This window comes from Salvelinus fontinalis, chromosome 37 (genome assembly GCF_029448725.1).
Source record: "Salvelinus fontinalis isolate EN_2023a chromosome 37, ASM2944872v1, whole genome shotgun sequence".
In the NCBI taxonomy this organism is placed as follows: domain Eukaryota; kingdom Metazoa; phylum Chordata; class Actinopteri; order Salmoniformes; family Salmonidae; genus Salvelinus; species Salvelinus fontinalis.
The window spans coordinates 12,114,243-12,140,239 of NC_074701.1; the positions used below are offsets into that span (position 1 = coordinate 12,114,243).

At 44.0% G+C, this 25,997-nt stretch overlaps 1 protein-coding gene and 1 long non-coding RNA gene across 2 annotated transcripts in view; one reads left to right on the forward strand and one right to left on the reverse strand.

Moving 5' to 3' along the window:
• Positions 1-24,150, reverse strand: part of LOC129836155 (uncharacterized) — a 209,314-nt gene extending 185,164 nt beyond the window's left edge. The window contains exon 1 of the long non-coding RNA XR_008756610.1: positions 24,062-24,150. This is a non-coding gene — a long non-coding RNA (uncharacterized LOC129836155). The remainder of the gene's footprint in view (positions 1-24,061) is intronic.
• A 169-nt stretch (positions 24,151-24,319) lies between these two features.
• LOC129836153 (heparan sulfate glucosamine 3-O-sulfotransferase 1-like) overlaps positions 24,320-25,997 on the forward strand; it is a 31,805-nt gene continuing 30,127 nt past the window's right edge. Inside the window, exon 1 of the mRNA XM_055901992.1 lies at positions 24,320-24,410. The gene's annotated coding sequence lies outside the window, so the exon portion shown is untranslated. The remainder of the gene's footprint in view (positions 24,411-25,997) is intronic.

A 25,997-nucleotide genomic window follows, 5' to 3' on the forward strand; every position in this document is an offset into this window, starting at 1 on the left:
TTCATCAAGGAACTCTCTACTTTGCTCTGTTCATCTTTCCCTCGATCCTGACTAGTCTCCCAGTCCCTGCCACTGAAAACATCCCCACAGCATGATGCTGCCGCCACGCTTCACCGTAGGGATGGTGCCAGGTTTCATCCAGATGTGATGCTTGGCATTCAGGCCAAAGAGTTCAATCTTGGTTTCATCAGACCAGGGAATCTTGTTTCTCATGGTCTGTGTCCTTTAGGTGCCTTTTGGCAAACTCCAAGCAGGCTGTCATGTGCCTTTTACTGAGGAGTGGCTTCCGTCTGGCCACTCTACCATAAAGGCCTGATTGGTGGAGTGCTGCAGAGATGGTTGTCCTTCTGGATGGTTCTCCCATCTCCACAGAGAAACTCTGGAGCTCTGTCAGAGTCACCACCAGGTTCTTGGTCACCTCCCTGCCCAAGGCCCTTCTCCCCCGATTGCTCAGTTTAGCCAGGCAACCAGCTCTAAGAAGAGTCTTGGTGGTTCCGAACTTCTTCCATATAAGAATGATGGAGGCCACTTTATTCTTGCGAACCTTCAATGCTGCAGAAATGTTTTAGTACCCTTCCTCAGATCTGTGCATCAACACAATTCTGTCTCGGAGCTCTACGGACAATTCCTTCAATCTCATGGCTTGGTTTTTGCTCTGACGCACTGTCAACTGTGCCTTTCCAAATCATGTCCAATCAATTGAATTTACTACAGGTGGACTCCAATCAAGTTGTAGAAACATGATGATCAATGGAAACAGGATATACCTGAGCTCAATTTTGAGTCTCATAGCAAAGGGTCTGAATACTTATGTAAATAAGGTGTTTTTGTTTTTTGATACATTTGCAAACATTTCTAAAAACCTGTTTTCACTTTGTCATTATGGGGTATTGTGTGTAGATATTTTTTAAATCCATTTTAGAATAAGGCTGTAATGTAACAAAATGTGGGAAAAGGGAAGGGGTCTGAATACTTTCCAATGCACTGTATGTGTGTGTGTATGTTTGTATAGGTTTGTGCATTTGTGCTAAAGTTCAGAGAATCAGAGCAGGTGGTCAGTCCAGTTCAAGTGTTCAGCAGTTTGATGGCTTATAGATAGAAACTGTCTCTGAGCCTGTTGGTATTAGCGTAGATGTCCTTGATGGGTGGGAGCACGGTCTTCACTACCCAATGGAGGGCATTGCGGTAATGGACGGAGCCATTCCCGTACCAGCTCTCAATGGTGCAGCGGTAGTATTTGGAGAGGACCAGGGCGGCATGCCGATTTTCATGCCAAATTTCTTTACACAGGGGGAGGGCCCTGTGTTAAGAGTGAGTGTGGAGGAGGTGTTGTTGCCAATCCTCACATCACAGCCTGTAGTCTGCCCGTCATGAATTCCAGGATCCAGTTGCAGACCAGGATCCAGTTCCAGACCCAGGCTCTGAGCTTGTTGTCAAGCTTGGAGGGAACAATAGTGTTGAATGCTGAACTATAGTCAATGAACAGCATTCTAACATAGGTGTTCCTTTTGTCCAGATGTGTTGCAGCCATGTGAGTAGCGAGGGAAATGGCATCATCCGTGGATCTGTTAGAGTGATAGGCAAATTGGAGTGTGTCCAGTGTGCCTGGCACACTGACCTTTATGTGGGCCATGACCAGCCTCTCAAAGCACTTCATGATGACCGAGTGGAGCATGACAGGGCGATGGTGGTCTGCTCAAAGCAGATGGGGACTACAGCCTGGGACAGGGACAGGTTGAAGACGTCAGAGAAGACACCCGCCCGCTGGTCAGTACACACTCTGAGGACGCGCCAGGGATGCCATCTGGGCCGGCGGCTTTGTGAATATTCACTCTTAGCAGAGTTTTCCTCATGTCACCTGGTCGTCCGGAGCAGCAAGAGTCTTCCTGAATGGCTTGGTATTGTCTGCCTCGAAGCTAAATGTGTTAAGCTCGTCTGGGAGGGAGGCTTCGGTGGGCACTGCACAGCTGGATTTGCCTTTGTAGTCTGGGATAGTTTGTAGTCCTTGCCACATGCGACACAAGTCTAAGTTGTCAAACATCATATAAAGTTTGAGTCTGTATTGTCTTTTTGCGTGCCTAATGGATCTGCTTGCCTTGTACGCGTTGCGCACAACCGAGTCATCGGGGTTCATTCTGATGACATTGAATGATGCTGTAAGGGCTCTCAGAATTATATGGATATCTTCATTCATCCAGGGTTTTTGGTTGGGGTATGTCCGGATTGTTATTGTGTGTACAACATCATCAACACATTTCCTAATGAAGCCTGTGACTGTCCATGTATATTCCCCAATTTGGATGGATGAGTCCTGGGTGGATGAATCTTTGAATATATTCCAATCAGTATTCTTAAAACAATCCTGCAGTACTGAGTCTGCCTCCTCTGTCCAGTGCCTCACTATTCTCTATGTTGGTGACTCCCTCTAGAGTTGCTGCTTGTAGGTGGGGAGTAGGAACAGAGAGACGTGATCTGATTGGCCGAAGTAGGGGCGGGGGATGGCTTTATACGTCTGCACGGGTACTAGCGTCGGTTGGTCTAGGCGGAAATGAACGTGCTGGAATTCCAGAGCCTTATCAGTTTGTGTCCTGGCATTAACATCCCCACTGGACACAAAATTGGTAGCTAGCTTACATGGGGCTCGTGGAAGATATTTTCAATGAATGTATTTCGAAAGTCAGTAGTTTGCATGCTCCGCGACAGCTAACGTTAGCGTAATGAGTTTACATCCACTGACTCGCTGTGGCTATAATTAGCCTAGCTATCATTGTCCGCATTGTGTCCACCTCTGTCATGTTTCTGAAGGGATTATTTCTCAAGAGCACAATTCTCGCTGGTATTTAAAACTCACCTACCCAAACTCGTAATTTGTTGGGAGAGTTATCTGTCTGCAGAACAGCCACCCCCGATTTTTTTTCTTCTCCCCTTTCGAAGTTGCAGAGAAAATCTCTCATGTTTCCCAGACCTAGTGCTGTTGCCCAAGATCTGGGATTTCCAAGATTAGGTCAGCGCTGATCGCTTGAGTAAGGTAATTCTCCCTATATTTTGATGTACTTTTCCGCTAAACGTGGGGTAAACGCTTAGGCAAGATAAAAAAGGCCCATAAATGTAATTTCCCAGTACGTTGCAGAGAGAAAGTCAGGACAGTACTAAGGGAAGTGATTAACCTCCTATTAACCTCCAGTACTAAGGGCAGTGATTAACCTCCTGTCTGCGCCTCTCAGAAATTGAATTAGCATAATTAAAAAATCCACATTAAAAATTAAAGATATTTCTCAATGTTCCACTTCTGCATCTGCGGTGAAAGGTGACAGAGCTAGAGCGGTGTTTATCAGACCATGAGACAACCCGAAAAATCGGTCTTCTCACAAAAACGTCTGTCTGAATGGTTTGGCCTAGAAACTATTATGCACAGGCCTCAACACACAGGCCTCATAAGACTTGTCTGATGGTCCCCCTGTACCAGTTGAAAAATGATTCTAAGTATATATGGAGAATGTTTAGTGCCAAAAATAAGAAGATAAATACATGTAAAAAAATATATATGTGTTTATGTATATATATATATATATATACCCTGCTCAAAAAAATAAAGGGAACACTTAAACAACACAATGTAACTCCAAGTCAATCACACTTCTGTGAAATCAAACTGTCCACTTAGGAAGCAACACTGATTGACAATAAATTTCACATGCTGTTGTGCAAATGGAATAGACAAAAGGTGGAAATTATAGGCAATTAGCAAGACACCCCCAAAAAAGGAGTGATTCTGCAGGTGGTGACCACAGACCACTTCTCAGTTCCTATGCTTCCTGGCTGATGTTACGGGACGAAGAACCCGCTCATCCCGCGGATCCAGCCATGGACACGGGCTGAACACTGTGCCTGGACTGGACCTTGGTGTAGAGGAAGGCTCCTGCCATGGAGCGGAACTGGACACCGGGTCTAGACTGGACATCGGTGCAGAGGAAGTCTCCTGCCAGGGAGCGGGACTGGACACCGTGCCTGGACTGGGCATCGGCGCATAGGAGGGCTCCGGCCCTGGAGCTGGACTGGACGCCGTGCCTGGACTGGGCACCGAAGCAGAAGAAGACTCTGGCCTTGGAGCTGGACTGGACGCCGTGCTTGGACTGGGGATCGGCGCAGGGGTAGGCTCTGGCCATGGAGCTAGAGGTTCCGGACCGCTGACCGTCGCTGGAGGTTCCGCACTGTGGACCGTCACAGGAGGTTCCGGACTGTGGACCGTCGCAGGAGGTTCCGGACGGTGGACCGTCGCAGGAGGTTCCGGACTGTGAACTGTCGCAGGAGGTACCGGACTGTGAAACGTAGCCGGAAGCTCTGGACTGTGAACCGTCGCCGGAAGCTCTGGACTTGGGACCGTCGCCGGAAGCTCTGGACTATGAACCCTCGCTGGCGGCTCTGGACTGGGAACCCTCGCTGGTGGCTCTGGACTGGGAACCCTCGCTGGAGGCTCTGGACTGGGAACCCTCGCTGGAGGCTCTGGACTGCAGACCGTCGCTGGAGGCTCTGGACTGCCGACCGTCGCTGGATGACTGGTGCGTGGAGCTGGCACAGGACGTACTGGGCTGTGGTGGCGTACTGGAGGTCTGGTGCGTAGAGCCGGCACAAATTGTCCCGGACTGGTGACACACTCCGCACTGCGAGTGCGGGGAGCTGGCACAGGACGTACTGGGCTTTGGAGGCGCACTGGAGACCTGATGCGTAGAGCCGGCACAAATTGTACCGGAATGATGACACACTTCGCATAGCGAGTGCGGGGAGCTGGCACAGGACGTACTGGGCTTTGAAGGCGTACTAGAGACTTGGTGCGTAGAGCCGGCACACATGGTACCGGACAGATGACACGCTCCTCAAGGATATTGCGGAGAGCTGGCACATGACGTACTGGGCTGTGAAGGCGTACTGGAGACCTGGTGCATGGAGCCGGCACAGTTTTTACGAGAATGCTAGCACGCTCCTCAGGACGAGTATGGAGAGCTGACTCAGGTGGCATCAAACTGATAACACGCTCCTTAGGTCGAATGTCGTGCATCATACACCAACACAACAACTCTCTCATGTCTCTCTCCTCCAATTTCTCCATCAACTCACTGACGGTCTCTGACTCTCTCCGTTCACTCTCCTCCAATTTCTCCCTCTTCTCCCAGACTGGCTCTGGTTCACTCCTCAGCCCCCTCCCCCCCAAAAAAAGATTGGGCTGTTTTTTGGGCTTTCTTTGTGGCCGCGTCCCCCGGCATCGTCGCTGTCCTCCCTTCTCTCCTTGCGTCTGCCGCCAAAGAAGGATATCCTGTCCTGCCATGATTTCCTCCCAAGTCCAGGATCCCTTCCCATCCAAGATCTCCTTCCAAGTCCAGGATACCTTCTCCTCCAGGGCACGCTGCTTGGTCCTGTTGTGGTGGTATCTTCTGTCACGATCGTCGTAAGAACATTCGGACCAAAGCGCAGCGTGATATGGGTTCCACATATTTATTGAAGTGAAACGCACAAAACAATAAAGAACAAACGAAACGTGATGTCAATGAAGTGCTCACAGGCAACTACACATAAACAAGATCCCACAAAACACATTGGGGAAATGGCTGCCTAAATATGATCCCCAATCAGAGACAACGATAAACAGCTGCCTCTGATTGGGAACCATACCCGGCCAACATAGAAATAAACAACCTAGATTACCCACCCTAGTCACACCCCGACCTAACCAAAATAGAGAATAAAAAGGCTCTCTATGGTCAGGGCGTGACAGCATATGTATACTGTATTCTAGTCAATATTCTGTACATATGCTATTCTATCCATGTATTCTTCAGATATACTATGTAGTGTATTCTATCCACATACTGTCCATATTGTCTATACATCACACCACATATTTATACTCCGGACTCCGACATTGCTAGTCCTAATATTTATATTTTTCTTTTACTTTTAGATTTGTATGTATTGTTGTGTATTGTTAGATATTACTGCACTGTTGGAGCTAAGAACATGAACATTTTGCTACACCCACAATAACATCTGCTAAACATGTGAATGCGACCATAAAATTGTATTTGATTTGTAGCCTGTATGTGAATATTCATTATTCCTTTCTCTGTACCTTTGAGAAGCATCCCCATGTACATCCCCATTTCCATCCCGATATTAATTTTCTCCTCTGTGTGAATAACGTTTCTGTGTGTTAACTCTTGGGCTGCTTTATTTCCCTCTAACAGGGGGTGGTGTCTTTGAGTCATAAACCAGTAAAATACGTAAAGCCAGGTTGTTATCTTTCACAGAAAATATGATATTCAGAGAATAACGGAGCGTACACATTAATAAAGGCAATTTTCTTTCCATTATTGATGCATTTAAGGAAAGTGATTCTGCCTTCTTGGTCTTAGTGCAAAAAAAGTGTCAATGAAGGTAGACTGGATAGCCATTTGATGAGCTATTTAGCTGTCTTGTTGAGCAATCTTATGGCTTGGATGTAGAAACTGTTCAGGGTCCTGTTGGTTCCCGACTTTGTGCACTGGTACAGCTTGCCATGTGGTAGCAGAGAGAACAATCTATGGCTTGGGTGGCTGGAGTCTGACAATTGTTTGGGCCTTCCTATAACACCGCCTGGTACAGAGGTACTGGACGGCACGGAGCTTGACCCCAGTCATGTACTGGGCCGTATTCATCATTATCTGTAGTGTCTTGTGGTCGGGTGCCTTGCAGTTGCCATACCAGACGGTGTTACAACCAGTCAGGATGCTCTCAATGGTGCAGCTGTAAAAGTTCCTGAGGATCTAAGGGGTCATGTCAAATAGTTTTAGCCTCCTGAGGGAGAAGGGGCATTGCCGTGCCTTCTTCACGACAGTTCTGGTGTGAGAGGACCATGTTAAGTCCTCAGTGATGTGGACAGAGGAACTTGAAGCTCTTGGCCCTCTCCACCTCTCCAAAATGCAGCCAATTTGGGAGTGGGTGTGGATGACCACACACCATAGCAGTCATCTTATTTGGTTTACACTTTGTCTGTAAAATGTTAAAAGCATTCACATTAGAGTAATTTTAAATGTATTAAAAAATATATACAGACACACACACAGTACCAGTCAAAAATCTGGACACCTACTCATTCTTTATTTTGAAATTTCTTCACTTCTTCACTTTGACATTCAGAGCACTGGGCAGAAATCACATCGCGTCATCACCCACCTTGGGCCTTCGCGATGCATTGTTTTAATTAAACAGTCGGATTCCCCTGGTCCGCACCAGTTCTACCACATGGCAAGATGACTGCTATGGTGTGTGGTCATCCACACCCACTCCCAAATTGGCTGCATTTTTTCCCCTTGCATTACTTGACATAGATCCAGAAAAACTAGATGTGTAAATCTAGTAAATCCAGAACTGGCATAGTCCTTTAATGGGTCCTTTAAGACAACGGGGCAGATATTGTATGTTACCAGAGAGCTACAGTGGGCTCCAGGTGGCTCAGTGGCTCAGGTAGTGCAGCTCATCCAGGATGGCACATCAATGCGAGCTGTGGCAAGAAGGTTTGCTGTGTCTGTCAGCGTAGTGTCCAGAGCATGGAGGCGCTACCAGGAGACAGGCCAGTACATCAGGAGACGTGGAGGAGGCCGTAGGAGGGCAACAACCCAGCAGCAGGACCGCTACCTCCGCCTTTGTGCAAGGAGGAGCACTGCCAGAGCCCTGCAAAATGACCTCCAGCAGGCCACAAATGTGCATGTGTCAGCATATGGTCTCACAAGGGGTCTGAGGATCTCATCTCGGTACCTAATGGCAGTCAGGCTACCTCTGGCGAGCACATGGAGGGCTGTGCGGCCCCACAAAGTAATGCCACCCCACACCATGACTGACCCACCGCCACACCGGTCATGCTGGAGGATGTTGCAGGCAGCAGAAGGTTCTCCGCCGCGTCTCCAGACTCTGTCACGTCTGTCACATGTGCTCATGTGCTCAGTGTGAACCTGCTTTCATCTGTGAAGAGCACAGGGCACCAGTGGCGAATTTGCCAATCTTGGTGTTCTCTGGCATATGCCAAACGTCCTGCACGGTGTTGGGCTGTAAGCACAACCCCCACCTGTGGACGTCGGGCCCTCATACCACCCTCATGGAGTCTGTTTCTGACCGTTTGAGCAGACACATGCACATTTGTGGCCTGCTGGAGTTCATTTTGCAGGGCTCTGGCAGTGCTCCTCCTAATCCTCCTTGCACAAAGGCGGAGGTAGCGGTCCTGCTGCTGGGTTGTTGCCCTCCTACGGCCTCCTCCACGTCTCCTGATGTACTGGCCTGTCTCCTGGTAGCGCCTCCATGCTCTGGACACTACGCTGACAGACACAGCAAACCTTCTTGCCACAGCTCGCATTGATGTGCCATCCTGGATGAGCTGCACTACCTGAGCCACTTGTGTGGGTGGTAGACTCCGTCTCATGCTACCACTAGAGGGAAAGCACCAGCCAGGAATCAGCCAGGAAGCATAGGAACTGAGAAGTGGTCTGTGGTCACCACCTGCAGAACCACTCCTTTATTGGGGGTGTCTTGCTAATTGCCTATAATTTCCACCTTTTGTCTATTCCATTTGCACAACAGCATGCGAAGTTTATTGTCAATCAGTGTTGCTTCCTAAGTGGACAGTTTGATTTCACAGAAGTGTGATTGACTTGGAGTTACATTGTGTTGTTTAAGTGTTCCCTTTATTTTTTTGAGCAAGGTAAATATATATGTGTGTTTCCTGATCTTTCTTATATCTCTCAGATATAGGACAAACCCTTCCACTTCCTTAATTTTCAAACAAATAGCTAAATGATCCTTTGTATGACCTTCTTAAAACAATTCCATCTAGCTTAGTGGAACCCCCCGGCTTAGACAGGGATTAGACTCTTATGGGTTAAAATTTTACACAAACATCTCCACCATGTTTGACCCCCATTGTTCCACCAATGATTGGCAGCCACATGTAGCAATCACAACGTTTTTAGAGCAAAAATGTACAGACCAGCCGAGAAAATGGGTTTCTAAAAATGAGAACACTAGCAATTATGAAGAAAGAGAATAATTCCCTGAATTAAAGCACTTACAGGGAAGGAAAGTGGGAGGATGCAGAGAGTTGTAGAACCACAGTCTGGAGCTTCCTGGCTGGCAATGTGAGTTAATTCCAATGATTTATGTTTGCATTGGGATAAATGGGGTGTGAAGCCAGTCTTTCCTCTTTTCGATTTGGATCATTTGAAGATCTCTCGTTGGGATGGAGGTGGCAGAGCAGCACTCAACTGTTAACCCGCCCATGTGTTGGAGTGTATGGAGAGTTTGGAGTATAGAGGGAGACAGGTGGGCGAGTCCTTCTGCTCTAATTGATATCCCCATTGTTCCTACTCTGTCATCCATGGCCCATCGCTTACCGCAATAGGAACTCCCCCAGATGAATGAGTTACAAATCACAAAGCATATCAGCGGAGAGCTTTACATCTTAGTGATATATTGTGGGGAGAGATAAGAGTCTGTGATTATAGCCTGGTGCGTACAGAGTGGGAAAATTATACCTCATCATGAGACAGCCAACTCCACCATAATAATGTGACAGAGAAAATAACGATTTTTCATTGGAATTATTTCAGTTAAATGTTTCCAGGACAAAATTCCATGTATTTAAGTATTTATTTGTTGTAGTGGGGACAGTAACATGGGGTACTATCAACAAATGTGACTTTAAGAATTGTTCTGTTGTTGATTATTATTAAAACAAATTTACATTCAGTTCGGTTTAAAGTATGCATTAAAACCTCACCTTTGGAAATGTTTTATGATGGTCATACCAAGGATCATTTAGCTATTTTATTTCGAATTTTAGGACCCCATGTATATTTAATTTTTTTTAAATTTAACCTTTATTTAACCGGGTAGGCTAGTTGAGAACAAGTTCTCATTTACAACTGCGACCTGGCCAAAATAAAGCATAGCAGTGTGAACAGACAACAACACAGAGTTACACATGGAGTAAACAATAAACAAGTCAATAACACAGTAGGGGAAAAAATGAGTCTATATACATTGTGTGCAAAAGGCATGAGGAGGTAGGCAATAAATAGGCCATAGGAGCAAATAATTACAGTTTAGCAGATTAACACTGGAGTGATAAATCATCAGATGATCATGTGCAAGTAGAGATACTGGTGTGCAAAAGAGCAGAAAAGTAAATAAATAAAAACAGTAAGGGGGTGAGGTAGGTAAATTGGGTGGGCTGTTTACAGATGGACTATGTACAGCTGCAGCGATCGGTTAGCTGCTCAGATAGCAGATGTTTATAGTTGGTGAGGGAAATAAAAGTCTCCAACTTCAGCGATTTTTGCAATTCGTTCCAGTCACAGGCAGCAGAGAACTGGAAAGAAAGGCGGCCAAATGAGGTGTTGGCTTTTGGAATGATCAGTGAGATGTACCTGCTGGAGCGCGTGCTACGGGTGGGTGTTGTTATCGAGACCAGTGAACTGAGATAAGGCAGAGCTTTACCTAGCATGGACTTGTAGATGACCTGGAGCCAGTGGATCTGGCGACGAATATGTAGCGAGGGCCAGCCGACTAGAGCATACAGGTAGCAGTGGTGGGTGGTATAAGGTGTTTTAGTAACAAAACGGGTGGCACTATGATAAACTGCATCTAGTTTGCTGAGTAGAGTATTGGAAGCTATTTTGTAGATGACACCGCCGAAGTCGAGGATCGGTAGGATAGTCAGTTTTACTAGGGTAAGTTTGGCGGTGAAGGAGGTGAAGGAAGGAGGCTTTGTTTGCGAAATAGAAAGCCGATTCTTGATTTGATTTTGGATTGGATATGTTTAATATGAGTCTGGAAGGAGAGTTTACAGTCTAGCCAGACACCTAGGTATTTATAGATGTCCACATATTCTAGGTCGGAACCGTCCAGGGTGGTGATGCTAGTCGGGCGGGCGGGTGCAGGCAGTGAACGGTTGAAAAGCATGCATTTGGTTTATATACAGTACCAGTCAAAAGTTTGGACACACCTACTCATTCAAGGGTTTTTCTTGATTTTTTTTACTATATTCTACATTCTAGAATAATAGTGGAGACATCAAAACTATGAAATAACACTTAGGGAATCATGAAGTAACCAAAAAAGTGTTAAACAAATCAAAATAGATTTTAGATTCTAGATTCTTCAATGTAGCCACCTTTTGCCTTGGTGACAGCTTTGCACACTCTTGGCATTCTCTCAACCAGCTTAATGAGGTAGTCACCTGGAATGCATTTCAATTAACAGGTGTGCCTTGATAAAAGTTCATTTGTGGAATTTATTTTCTTAATGCGTTTGAGCCAATCAGTTGTGTTGTGACAAGGTAGGTATACAGAAGATAGCCCTATTTGGTAAAATACCAAGTCCATAATATGGGAAGTATAGCTCAAATAAGCAAAGAGAAATGACAATCCATCATTACTTTAAGACAAAATACAAAAAAAATCAGAATTGGGCACTTATAAAACGTTTAAACACATGTACATGTATAACTGCCACTTTGTGACCCTGTTTCGGTTTAATCGTGAAGCCCAGATGTGGTGAAAAATTCACAATATTTCCTCTGAGCTGATCAGGATGCAGCTTTGAAAGCTACTTTGCACCTTAGGGCCGATACAAACTTAACATGCATAGTTGTACACATGCACGTGGGCTTGGGCGGAGTCAGTGCATACTACAAGGAGCTGCCCATTTTGTGACAAAACGTTTTGCGTTGTGTTGTGTCGGGTGAAGCTTGTATCTGCCCTCAGGGCCACCCTACTGAAGGGCTATAAGAGCATTTATCCTAAATCAGCTGCCAGGCCACACATTGGTGTCATGGAGAGTTCATAAAACAAGTGTTCTGCGCAAGTGGACACCCAACCCCCATGGCTGGCTAGAGAAGCAATTGGCACCTGTTCATTTGAATACCGGTGTGTGGGTGTTGCTTGTGAAAAACTCAGTGTGCACACACTTCTGTAAGCCTCTGACGTGTTTGTATAAGTGATGATTTGCATTGTGTTTATTTGTGTGGGTGCAACTGGGCGCATTTGCATACGTGTGGTTGGCTGTTGTACTTTTCCACTGAGCACAGACGTCAATTCAACATCTATTCCACGTTGGTTCAATGTAATTTAATTGAAAGGATTTGGAAACCATGTTGATTCAACAAGTGTGTGCCCAGTGGGTTATTACAGTTTCTATGAACCATGTGGGGGATGGAGAGAATTGCAGAGATTGTTGCTTACCATGGTTGATCACGTTAAATGACCTTCTAAAACAGCAGAAGGAATCCATGTGTCATCACACGAGCTCCCTCTTTGTCTTGTTGCATATTGTGCACTGGGTATTAACCCAGTTCCTGTCAATAGTCTATCTGGTTCAGCTAATTTCTTGGAATTGCATTGGAACACTAACAAAGATGTGGCCTTGGTGAATCCATTACAGTGTAGATGCCGTAGTGCAGAGCTATATAACAGCAGAGTTGCCTTTGTACCGTTCAACAACAGACAGACACTTTTGAAGACAGAGGTCAAATTGATTGTGTTGACGCAGGCTTACTGCCACACATCAGGGTCCTTACAGAAATGGCTCACTCAAAGCATGGCTCACTCAAAGCGGAGAAGAGATAGTTTTCGAGAACGTACAAGTGACTCATCCCTTTGGTTGAAATGCAACGTTGAAGCAAAAACAATATTTTTTGGGCAACGGTCTTATTCCATTTCAACGACTTTTGAGGAGATGACATTTGATCCACACCACTAAGACCTGAGCCTTTCAAGTGGTTTGCGCAGAGAGACACTTCAATAGCGATACCTCCCTGAGGCTCTGCCTCAATCCCCTCAGCCATAAATGTGCTGTGTTGCTGAAAAACTTGGAGGAGAAACGAGACAAAACAAAATATAACAGTGAATAAAAAGCCATCTTGCTCTGTACTTTTGGTTCGCCTCAGGACACAAATAACATCAAAGGTCTCTGGAAAAAGGCGACAAAAAAGAGGTGGGAAATGGTTTGAGGGCAGAACCTGAAAATGGGAGGTTGGGGCCATCTTTGGGAGGATATCTGGTGGCGTTGCCTCAGTGATTATGACTGCAGAGGTGATTAAAGCTATAGTCTGGACAGCCCCCAGCACTGACAAGATAACAAATTGTCAGCGAGAATCATTTTGCATACCAGCAGTAATATGCAATGCATTATCAATATGGTGCTATGGCTTTGTGTGTTAGGGAGACATTGCTGTACAACAGGGCCTGTAACAAATCTATATCAAGCAAGTACTCTCCCAAAATATGTGTAATTTGCCAAGAGCATTGGAGATATGTAAATTCTGACTCATGGACCAACTACAATAAGCAATAAGGTTATGAGACCGTTTACATTCTTTGTATCATTGCATAATGACATTTTATATATCTATAGTGTCCCATCAGCGTTGTGTTTTGTTTCGCCAACAAAAAGCTGAAAATATGCTTACGTAGCATATCAAAACCACTTACATCTCATTAAATATTTAAACGTGCCTTGCATAAAAATGTTATGATGGTGACGACAGTATACCAATGTAAACACACGTTTGCACGCACATGCACATGTACAGTTGAAGTCAGAAGTTTACAAACACCTTAGCCAAACACATTTCAACTCAGTTTTTCACAATTCCTGACATTTAATCCTAGAAAAAACTTGTTTTAGTTAGGATCACTACTTTATTTTAAGAATGTGAAATGTCAGAATAGTAGTAGAGAGAATGATTTATTTCAGCTTTTATTTCATTCATCACATTCCCAGTTCGTCAGAAGTTTACATACACTCAATTAGGATTTGGTGGCATTTCATTTAAATTGATTAACTTGGGTCAAACGTTTCGGGTAGTCTTCCACAAGCTTCCAACAATAAGTTGGGTGAATTTTGGCCCATTCCTCCTGACAGAGCTGGTGTAACTGAGTCAGGTTTGTAGGCCTCCTTGCTCACACAGGCTTTTTCAGTTCTTCCCACAAATGTTCGACAGGATTGAGGTCAGGACTTTGTGATGGCCACTACAATACCTTGACTTTGTTGCCCCTAAGCCATTTTTCCACAACTTTGGAAGTATGCTTGGGGTCGTTGTCCATTTGGAAGACCCATTTGCGAACAAGCTTTAACTTTCTGACTGATGTCTTGAGATGTTGCTTCAATATATCCACATCATTTTCCTACCTCATGATGCCATCTATTTTGTGAAGTGCACCAGTCCCTCCTGCAGAAAAGCACCCCTACAACATGATGCTGCCACCCCATGCTTCACGGTTGGGATGGTGTTCTTCGGGCTTGCAAGCATACCCCTTTTTCCTCCAAGCATAACGATGGTCATCATGGCCAAACAATTCTATTTTAGTTTCATCAGAACAGAGGACATTTCTCCAAAAAGTAAAATCTTTGTCCCCAGTTGCAAACCGTAGTCTGGCTTTTTTATGGCGGTTTTGGAGCAGTGGCTTCTTCCTTGCTGAGCGGCCTTTCAGGTTATGTCAATATAGGACTTGTTTTACTGTGGATATAGATACTTTTGTATGTGTTTCCTCCAGCATCTTTACAAGGTCCTATGCTTTTGTTCTGGGATTTATTTGCACTTTTCAGACCAAAGTACGTTCATCTCTAGGAGACAGAACACATCTCCTTCCTGAGCAGTATGACAGCTGCGTGGTCCCATGGTGTTTATACTTGCATACTATTGTTTGTACAGATGAATGTGGTACCTTCAGGCGCTTGGAAATTGCTCCCAAGGATGAACCAGACTTGTGGAGGTATAATTTTTTTTCCCTGAGGTCTTGTCTGATTTCTTTTGATTTTCTCATGATGTCAAGCAAAATGAGGCACTGAGTGTGATGGTAGGCCTTGAAATACATCCACATGTACACCTCCAATTGACTACAATTATGTCAATTAGCCTATCAGAAGCCGTGACATTTTCTGTAATTTTCCAAGCTGTTTAAAGGCACAGTCAACTTAGTGTATGTAAACTTCTGACCCACTGGAATTGTAATACAGTGAATTATAAGTGAAATAATCTGTCTGTAAACAATTCTTGGACAAAGTGTCATGAACAAAGTAGATGTCTTAACCGACTTGCCAAAACTATAGTTTGTAAACAAGAAATTTGTGGAGTGGTTGAAAAACAAGTTTTAATAACTCCAACCTAAGTGTATGTAAACTTCCGACATCAACTGTAACAGTTTCGCTTCCATCCTGGGCTTGAACCAGTGACCATCTAAACACATAAACAACTGCCTCCCACGAAGCATCGTTACATATTGCTCCACAAAACAACTACTTTAAGGTCTCAGAGCGATGTCACAGATTGAAAAGCAAATATAGAGCACCGCTAAATAAACTCAGCAAAAAAAGAAACGTCCCTTTTTCAGAATTCTGTCTTTCAAAAAAAAAAAGTAAAATTAGGGGGCTTGAAGACCTGTTGAAAGGCAAGTCCTCACCAGACATCACCGCAACAACGTCGCCTATGGGCACAAACCCACCGTCGCTGGACCAGACAGGACTCCGTACGAAGTGCTCTACACTGACGTGTCATGGTTTTGTCTCACCAGGGGTGAAGGTCGGATTCACGTTTATCGTCCAAGGAATGAGCGTTACACCGAGGCCTGTACTCTGGAGCGGGATCGACTTGGAGGTGGAGGGTCCGTCAAGGTCTGGGGCAGTGTGTCACAGCATCATCGGTCTGAGCTTGTTGTCATTGCAGGCAATCTCAACGCTGTGCGTTACAGGGAAGACATCCTCCTCCCTCATGTGGTACCCTTCCTGCAGGCTCATCCTGACCTGACCCTCCAGCATGACAATGCCACCAGCCATACTGTTCGTTCTGTGTGTGATTTCCTGCAAGACGGGAATGTCAGTGTTCTGCCATGGCCAGCGAAGAGCCTGGATCTCAATCCCATTCAGCACGTCTGGGACCTGTTGGATCGGAGGGTGAGGGCTAGGGCCATTCCCCCCAGAAATGTCTGGGAACTTGCAGGTGCCTTAGTGGAAGAGTGGGGTAACATCTCACAGCAAGAACTGGCAAATCTGGTGCATTCCATGAGGAGGAGATGCACTGCAGTACTTAATGCAGCTGGTGGCCAGACCAGATACTGACTGTTACTTTTGATTTTCACCCACCCTTTGTTCAGGGACACATAATTCAATTTCTGTTAGTCACATGTTTGTTGAACTTGTTCAGTTTATGTCTCAGTTGTTGAATGTTGTTATATTCATACAAATATGTACCAATGTTAAGTTTGCTTTAAATAAATGCAGTTGACAGTGAGAGGACGTTTCTTTTTTTGCTGAGTTTAGATAGCCATTTCACACCGGTTACACTTTTTGTGCAAAAATGTATTTACATCCTTGTTAGTGAGCATTTCTCCTTTGCCTAGATAATCCATCCACCTGACAGGTGTGGCATATCAAGAAACTGATTAAACAGCATGATCATTACACAGGTGCACCTTATGCTTAGGACAATAAAAGGCCACTCTAAAATGTGCAGTTTTGTCACACAACACAATGCCACATCTGGCTTCTTCACCTGCAGGATCGTCTGAGACCAGACACCCCGACAGCTGATGAAACTGTGGGTTTGCGCAACCGAAGAATATCTGTACAAACTGTCAGAAACCGTTTTATGGGAAGATCATTGTCCTCACCAGGGTCTTTACCTGACTGCCGTTCGGCATCATAACCGACTTTGGTAGGCAAATGCACACCTTCGATGGCCACTGGCATGCTATAGAAGTAGATGGATGAATCCCGGTTTCAACTGTACCGGGCTGATGGCAGACTGATTTCAACATACTTTAGACCTGGAACCCCAATCAGAAGCTAGCCAGCTAACTAGTTACAAGCTAGTAGTCAGTTAACCACTGCTGGCAGTCTTCACCAGCCTCAGCTTGGTCAATACCTGCCAGTCTTCACAGCGCGATATTAACCCAGAGAATATCGGACTGCTTTTTCTCTACCACATTTCCGGATTCCTACTGCAAGCTCTGAACCTTTACACCTGATCATCGCAGCTAGCTAGCTACTCCTGACTAACATCTCTGTCCCAAAGCAAGCACCAGTTAGCATTGAGCGAGCCTCGAGATAAGGCCCATCTCCCGGCTAGCCGAAGAGGTCCACCAGCTAATTATTGGGCTACAATACCTCTTTTGCCAATTGGCCTTGACCCTTTACTGCCAACTTGGAGCCCCGCCGATCCATCACGACTGGTCTGCCGACGTAATTGTCTGAGGTGGTTTCAACAGGCTCTAACGTTGTGATGTTTCCGAAGGCCCATCTGCTAGCCCCGGCCCGCTAGCTGTCTGAATCGCTGTGTCTCCAGCTCGCCTAACATAGTAGCGACTACTGAATCAGCAACCAAATGAGCTTCAATGCCATACAACACTCCTTCCGTGGCCTCCAACTGCTTTTAAATGTAGGTAATACGAAATGCTTGCTCTTCAACCGATTGCTGTCTGTACCGGCCCCCCCGACTAGCATCACTACTCTGGACGGTTCTGACTTAGAATATGTGTACAACTACAAATACCTAGGTGTCTGGTTAGACTGTAAACTCTCCTTCCAGACTCACATTAAGCATCTCCAATCCAAAATTAAATTTAGAATCGGCTTCCTATTTCGCAATAAAGTCTCATTCACTCATGCTGACAAACATACCATTGTAAAACTGGCTATCCTACCAATCCTTGACTTCGGCGATGTTATTTAAAAAATAGTCTCCAACACTCTACTCAGCAAACTGGATGTAGTCTATCACAGTGCCATACATTTTGTTACCAAAGCCCCATATACTACCCACCTGTATGCTCTCGTTGGCTGGCCCTCGCTACATATTCGCCGCCAAACCCACTGGCTCCAGGTCATCTAAGTCTTTGCTAGGTAAAGCCCCAAACTTATTTCAGCTCACTGGTCACCATAGCAACACCCACCCGTAGCACGCGCTCCAGCAGGTATATTTCACTGGTCATCCCCAAAGCCAACACTTCCTTTGGCCGCCTACCAGTTCTCTGCTGCCAATGACTGGAATGATTTGCAAAATCACTTAAGCTGGAAACTTATATCTCCCTCTCTTTAAGCATCAGCTGTCAGAGCAGCTTACCGATCACTGTACATGTACACAGACAATCTGTCACACCCTGGCCTTAGTATTCTTTGTTTCTGTAATATTTTGGTTAGGTCAGGGTGTGACAGGGGGGATGTTTTGTATGTTTTGTCTCGTCTTGGGTGGTTGTATTGTATAGGGGGTTTTGTTGAGTGTATGGGGTTGGGTTTAGTATAGTTGTCTAGGCAAGTCTATGGTTGCCGGAATGGTTCTCAATCAGAGACAGCTGTCATTCATTGTCTCTGATTGGGAGCCATATTTAAGGCAGCCATAGACAGTAGGCTTTCGTGGGTAATTGTCTATGTTGCATGTGTGCACGTAGTTCGTTTTAGCTTCACGTTTGTTGTTTTGGTCATTTATTAAGTGTTTGTTTGTCTTCATTAAAAGAAGATGTCTTTCTTTCACGCTGCGCCTTGGTCCACTCATTCGTCTCATAACGATCGTGACACAATCTGTAAATAGCACACCCAACTACCTCATCCGCATATTGTTATTTATCTTCTTGCTCTTTTGCACCCCAGTATCTCTACTTGCACATCATCATCTGCACATCTATCACTCCAGTGTTAATGCTAAATTGTAATTATTTCACCTCTATGGCGCTAAATACAGGGAAATTCTTGAGGGATACCCGTTTCAGTCTTCCAGAGATTTGAGACTGGGGCAGAGGTTCACCTTCCAGCAGGACAATGACCCTAAGCATACTGCTAAAGCAAACCTCGAGTGGTTTAAGGGGAAACATTTGAATGTCTTGGAATGGCCTAGACCTCAATCCACTGGAGAATCTGTGGTATGACTTAAATATTGCTGTACACGAGCAGAACCCATCCAGCTTGAAGGAACCGGAGCAGTTTTGCCTTGAAGAACGGGCAAAAATCCCAGTGGCTAGATATGCCAAGCTTATAGAGACATACCCCAAGAGACTTGCAGCTGTAATTGCTGCAAAAGGTGGCTCTACAAAGTATTGACTTTGGGGGGTGAATAGTTATGCCCGCTCAAGTTCTGTTTTTTTGTCTTATTCTTGTTTGTTTCACAATAAAAAATATTTTGCATCTTCAAAGTGATAGGTATGTTGTGTAAATCAAATGATACAAACCCCCCAAAAAGCTGTTTTAATTCCAGGTTGTAAGGCAAAAAAAAAAATAGGGAAAATGCCAAGGGGGCTGAATACTTTCTCAAGTCACTGTAAATGGTGGATTGCCATCAGTATCATACGAACACTAAATGAACGTCCAACATTGGAAAGGTGAAGTATATTGCTGTCATTCACCGCCTCCTACAAAACACATCACTGAGCAGGGTGCTCATGTACAACCCAAGGCCGATGATTTTCCTCTACAGGCAGAATATCTGGACTGATACCACTCTAAACTTTTTTGAAGCTTCTGCGGCCCCTCCAGGATACTACACTGGAAGGGAGTGCAAGCCTCAAACATTCAAAGGTCACCTTTTGACATTATGGAGTGATTGCGCTTTGTTAACAGGATAGCAGGAGAGAGCTTTCCATTATGAGTCCTCTCTGTGTGTTGGGGGCGAGAGAGGCAGAATTGGGAGAGGGAGTGGGAGCGAGGAACAAGGGGTCACAGCTCTTGAGCCCATCTTTTAGGAAGGAAAGGTATTCCATCGCTATGTGAGGGGTTGATGAGATGGCCTCTTTGTCACCATGGCGATTGAGTCATTATAATGTACCAGCCCCCCTGGTAGCGCTTCTCTCTTCATCTCTCAGCAACCAATCACAGCAAAGGACTTTTGGGCACTTACCAATCACAGTAAAGAATGCCACACTACAAAAAAAATCTACTTTTACCTAGATTGCTTATCTTGTAATAACCCTTTACACTCAAAACCGTATACAGGTTGAAAATAGCAGATTTGGGCACTGGCAATCGCACTGTCTGTACAATAACATGCTCTAAATGACGTCAGAGTCTAGGCTCTGCGCTTCACAGCGCTGTATATATTTTGACTGTCAGCCTTTCTGAATTTGAGCACCGCACGCAACAATAAGTTGCCCTCATCCGTCCCGCTAATTGCGCAACTTTTGCAATTGTTTTGTTGTCTTAAGTGAGGGAAATCCTGTAAATTAAGAGGACTCTGTGTATTTTGAAAGATGAGACGTTGAGGAGTATAATAAATACCACTTTGATGTCATACATGCAAGTCCAAATATGCACTTCATCTCATAACTTATACAGTGTCAAAGTTTATGATCATTATGTTTGATGTACAATTACAAGATGAAGTGGCATTGTGCCCTGGGTTGTTCTGAACAGAATGAGCATACGTTTGTCTATTCTGAAGAAAATTTGCCGCGGAACACACATCTGAATGCACGCATGACTTCTTCCTATGCGCACCAAAATTACAATCTCTTTCTCTAAACTGCCCTGTGGAAGCCTAACACTGTCAAATCGTATTTTATAACTTAGCTAGTCATATTGGCAATAGAACACGCTTTCAAATGATGCTCACCTAATCCAGATCTCAATTTACAGAGCTATTTTCTGTTTGCGTAAACAACAACAGTGATTGTGTGATGGCGGGGATGCAGGGTTGTGTTCCCCCCCAAAAGTGTACTTGCTCTAGTTCCTCACCAGCACCGCTAGGAGAGCTCAAGAAATAACCTTATAGTTGAAGACTCTTTTTTGAGTCATAAAAGTGTATTGAAATGACTTAGGAACTGTGCACACTTGGATAGGTGTGTGGGGACTTGGAGACACCGGTTCCACCAGTTCCTCACCACATCCTCTCATGTTGCACCTACCCCACAATTTCCAGGAATATAATTACATGTTACTGAATGTATCCAGAGAATTTTCAGATTTCGTTATCAGCAAATGCGGCGAAAAGTACAGTAAATGTAAAATGCACATAAAATCAACAGTGTAATGTTTGGATTCAGTCTTGTGTCAGGTGGACTGTTGTGTCCTCAACTTTGATCTAATCCTTTTCCCATAATCTCCAAACTGTTCCCTTTCAATTGCTACGATGCTTAAGTTAATGCTTTTCATATTTCTTCTGTAAGAAACATTTTAATTTAGCCCATTCCCACAAATGTAAAGGGTTAAGATAATAAAGTCAAAATCCCTTGTTTTGAGTTGATTTGTAAAGCACTTGTGACCACTGCTGATGTAAAGGGGAGTCATAAAATGCATTTGATTGATTGATATACGTGTTTTGTTTTTACCCAGAAAATTCTTATCACACTAACTTTGGGAAGTGGGATGACTATTCCTATTCAATGCAGACAGCTAATGCACTAGTATTAGCAGTTGCAAAGTCTCATCATAAAGTCACATGCTTATTCTATTCTACTGAGCCATTTACTTTATGTACATATTCTTGTTTTTTACTATGCTTATTGTAGTTGCATTGTCGACAAGGAACCTCCAAGTAAGCATTTCGTTGGGTGATGTATACCAAGCATATCCCGTACGACTAATGACACTTGAAACTCTTGAGAATAGCCCTGCCCTAGCCCTGAACTAGTCCTACGTTTGTTGAGAGAAGGCTTACCCTATTTAACCCGTATTTAACAGTATTAACACTGGGATGCTCTCCAACAAACATGTAATGTAGATAAGACTGGTTCAGGGCCAGAGCTATTCCCAATAATGAGACTTTATGATGGAGCTGCAACTGCAAATACTATTTTATTAGGTGCCTGCATTGGATAGGAATGAGACATCCTACATCCGAATGTTAGCACGATAAGGATTTATTTTGGACAACACCTCCCACATGTGTTTAATCTCTAAAACATTAATTAATATTTAGCCAGGACTCCAATTTAAGTTTAAGCACTCATTAAATCATGTTTGGGCTGATAAGAAATTTAAACGTAAGCCTGCTTGCAATTTGTGCAAAAGGGGTAAAGAGCAAGTAAGGAGTCTTGAGTTCCCCTGTAAGTATGGTGTGGAGATATGGAATAAATAAAACATATTTTCTTTTCACTTTCAACTGATAACCCTCAAATCCAAGAGGGTCCCTCTCTTGTGATTTGGGATTTTCGATTTCTTAAAACCTGGGAGACATTCAAACTAACTCAACTCTGACTAACAGTATCAGCTCTGATGACCAAATGGGATCTGCTGTTCTACAAACATGAAGCACACTTCCCTCATTATTTGACAAGACATGGTGGTGAGAGTATACTATGGGAAATGTTCTCTGTACATTTTTTTTATTAACCTCAAATTTGATTTCAGAGGCTTAAAGGCAACTCACAAACTAAAAAAAACATACATTTAGAAAATATGACTGAGCTCAAGGATTAAACAGCAACCAAGGGGGTCAGTGGTCAGGCTGCTGAAGTGCGTCTGCAGACTGTCAATGGAACCAGAGGAGTTCACAGCCATCGCTATGAAACTGATTACCCTCGTCACCCTGTACCTACCGACTTGTTGACATTAACGGGTGTGCAACAATGTCACGTTTGTCATGGAGTCAGTAGCGTTATGCAGCCATGTCACAACCAAAATCAGGAAATCATAGTCCACCTAAAAGCCTAAACACTGACCTGAAGAGGTTCTTTCAGCCGCCAGGGCATCTTTACCTTCTTCTCATACCGTATTTCGATGGAACAGTATTAATATAAGTGTATGTATTCCTAAGAGGGTTCTGAAACTGCCTGACTATTTTGCTCAATTAAAAATGTATCAACTGGAGTCCAGGACAGGCCAACGCTCCTGCTGTCGCCCTGCTCTGCTACGGAAGGTGATCACAGTAGCACCACCACACGACAAAGACACACACACACAAACTCATGCGATCCGATAACACAATGATTAACACTCAAAGCTTACGTGAAGGAAATTAGACTGATTTCAAAGATAATTATTTTTCAATTATTATCTTTGAAATCAGTCTAATTTTCTTTTGATGGTCACTTTGAAATATGTCACCATGGGAGTGAGCAATAAATACCTCTGTAAATCACAGCTCGGGAAGCCACCTTTTTAGCTGAATCCCATGGACCCAGAGAGGTGTCTGTGCAAATCACCACTGCTCAAAAGAACATATCACCTGATGTCTTTATCAAAGTCTGCACATAGCTTACTGCTCCCACTACTATCCAGTGGTTTCAACCAGTCGTTTCCCTTTGCAGTGTCAGAGCTCAGAGGTCTGTCTGGAGCTCCTGTCTTTAGCCTTACAAACAGCATGCATTTTTAACAAATCAAATACTCATGTGGATTTTTTTTCTTCTCTCTCTCTCTCTCTCTCTCTCTATCTCTCTCTCTCTCTCTCTCTCTCTCTCTCTCTCTCTCTCTCTCTCTCTCTCTCTCATATATAGGACTGCTGAAATATAGATGTGTCCCCGGTTTGCCCTCTATTTGTCTCAGAGGAGGCAGCAGGGCTAGCCAACTATTATGACACATGTTTTTTTTGTAGGTTCAAGTTCCTATAGTGAACGGAGATGAATGTGGCATACACCTTCCGTGTCTATGGTGAACGTGCTGTCAAATTGGAAGTCGCTGCACTGGAGGAAAGGCTTGCATAATAGCAAGCGATAGCCTCGAGGCTTGTTTGATCTCCTCTATTGAAAGAGTTTACAGATGTTTTCAAAGGAGACATGTTCACTATCAACTGAGAAGGGATTGATCATTTCCTCAACATCTCAGCACTTAATGTATGCTTGACGAGTCATTCAAAATTGTTCTCGGAATCACATTTTGTTTATCAGAGATGCAATTCGATCAGTGATGCTCCCGGCATACTAACCTGCGGTGTATACAATTTGGAATATGCATATTCACTTGAATTGGAAGTGCGAAACGTAGCTAAAATCTGTAGATGCCCATAATTAAGTAGCCTACAATAATATGAGTTCACATTAAGCGCTCCTAATAGTAAACTAAATGGTTCATTTATGAAATATTAAAAAAATAGCACCTTTGAATTAGTACCGCAGCAATTTACCTGGTCACCTTACACGACTCCTCCCACAGTGCTACGCAAGGCAGCGCTCCGCACAAATCTCACTACGTTCGGATAGAGTGGGGTGTGCATGTCTGTTTCGAGGGATGGAGTCAAAACAAGGTCTGAAAAAACCGGGGCTCAGTTTCCCTAATGTCTTCCTTCGAATTAATTAGTGATGAGAGTGGCTGATGCTCCGAGTGTATTTCAGTGAGAGAGAAAGGACGACCGTTTTAGGCTCTTGTAGTCAGCTGCTGGTGTAAAAGTGCAATCCGTTGGTTCATCTGTGACTGAACTCAAGCCAGACCGATGACTCCCGGAGATTCCATCACTGTCGCCGACCTCATGCAAGGTAACTAGATTTTGTCTCCTAGGTCTAGGGTAGTCTACTTTTTCGTTCCCTCCAGTCTAATATCTCTCTCTTCATTTGCGACGGGAATTGGGACGCAGGTTGAATGATCTGTGATTGCGTTCTGAAATAGAATTCCTTCTTGTTTTTGGATAAGTCATGAGTAGTTCCAGCTCAATGTATTTCCGAGTTAGTTGGGAAATGTGTAGTCATATTCTTGTAATCTACCATCATTCCTCGTTGGAAAATTCGTGTGACATTCGATCCATTACCTACAGTATTTTCAAACCAGATAAATGTTGATCTTCTATCGTAGATAACCTGTTTACAAACCTAATATTCTATATTAACATCCATTCTATATGAATATTAAAGTACTATCCTTCCCTACATTATTCATGCGCATGAACTATATATATTTTTTTATCTAGGCTATTGTATTTAAACGTATCTAGTCGTGCACATAGGATACAGTGTAACTTTAATACTTGGTAGTGGGCATTGGCTTCCTAGATAAGATAAGGGTGGTTGCATTAAATACATTTTGACATAAACTGAGGCCTTTTAGATCATTTGCGTTATAAAAAACAACGGAGTTAAACTTGTAAGACCCCAAATCCGTTTTTACGTTGATGCTGCTGTAAACCACACTGATAATTGGGCATTAAGTGGTAAATGGCCATGTCTGTGGCAGCAATCGAGCATTCCAAACGATTGCGGTTTAATTGCATAAATCAAGTCGTCGTTCCCGGGCAGCAGCAGCTCTCCACCCCAAAAAGCCTATTATTGGGTTCTCAATTGAAGCATTGCTGAGGGCACAGCCAATGTGTAGCCTACAGCAGTCCCAACGCTCTGTCTGCACAATAATCATAGCTTGCATTACAGTTTAGAAAACCTTTGGAACTTTACTTTCATATCATTGAGAAATAATTTTCTAAAAACAAAAGGTAACATGACTATGGCTTGGAAAAGAGAGGCGCCCTGCTGTTCTAATTAGCTATATAGCTCTGTTGTAACAGAAATATACTGTTGGATGCAACTGTGTTAAAACAGTGCACATTGAGTGTATATTTTGCATTTGGAAAATCGTTTTTTACTGAGTTACAGTTAATATAAGAACGTCAGTCAATTGAAATGCATTTAATATGTAATATAATAATAATACATAAATAATAATAATAATAATCATGTATTAGACCCACATCTATGGATTTCACGTGCCTGGGAATACAAATATCCATCTGTTGGTCACAGATACCTTTAAAAACAAAAAAAACGGTAGGGGCGTCGATCAGAACCAGTCAGTATCTGGCGTGACCACAATTTGCCTCATGCAGCGCGACACATCTGCTTCGCGTAGAGTTGATCAGGCTGTTGATTGTGACCTGTAGAATGTTGCTCCACTCCTCTTCAATGGCTGTGCGAAGTTGCTGGATATTGGCAGGAACTAGAAAACAGTGTCGTACACTTCGATCCAGAGCATCCCAAACATGTTCAATGGGTGACGTGTCTGGTGAGTATGCAGGCCATAGAAGAACTGGGACATTTTCAGCTTCCATCCTGGTGATCTGCCCAGTACAGTTGAAACCG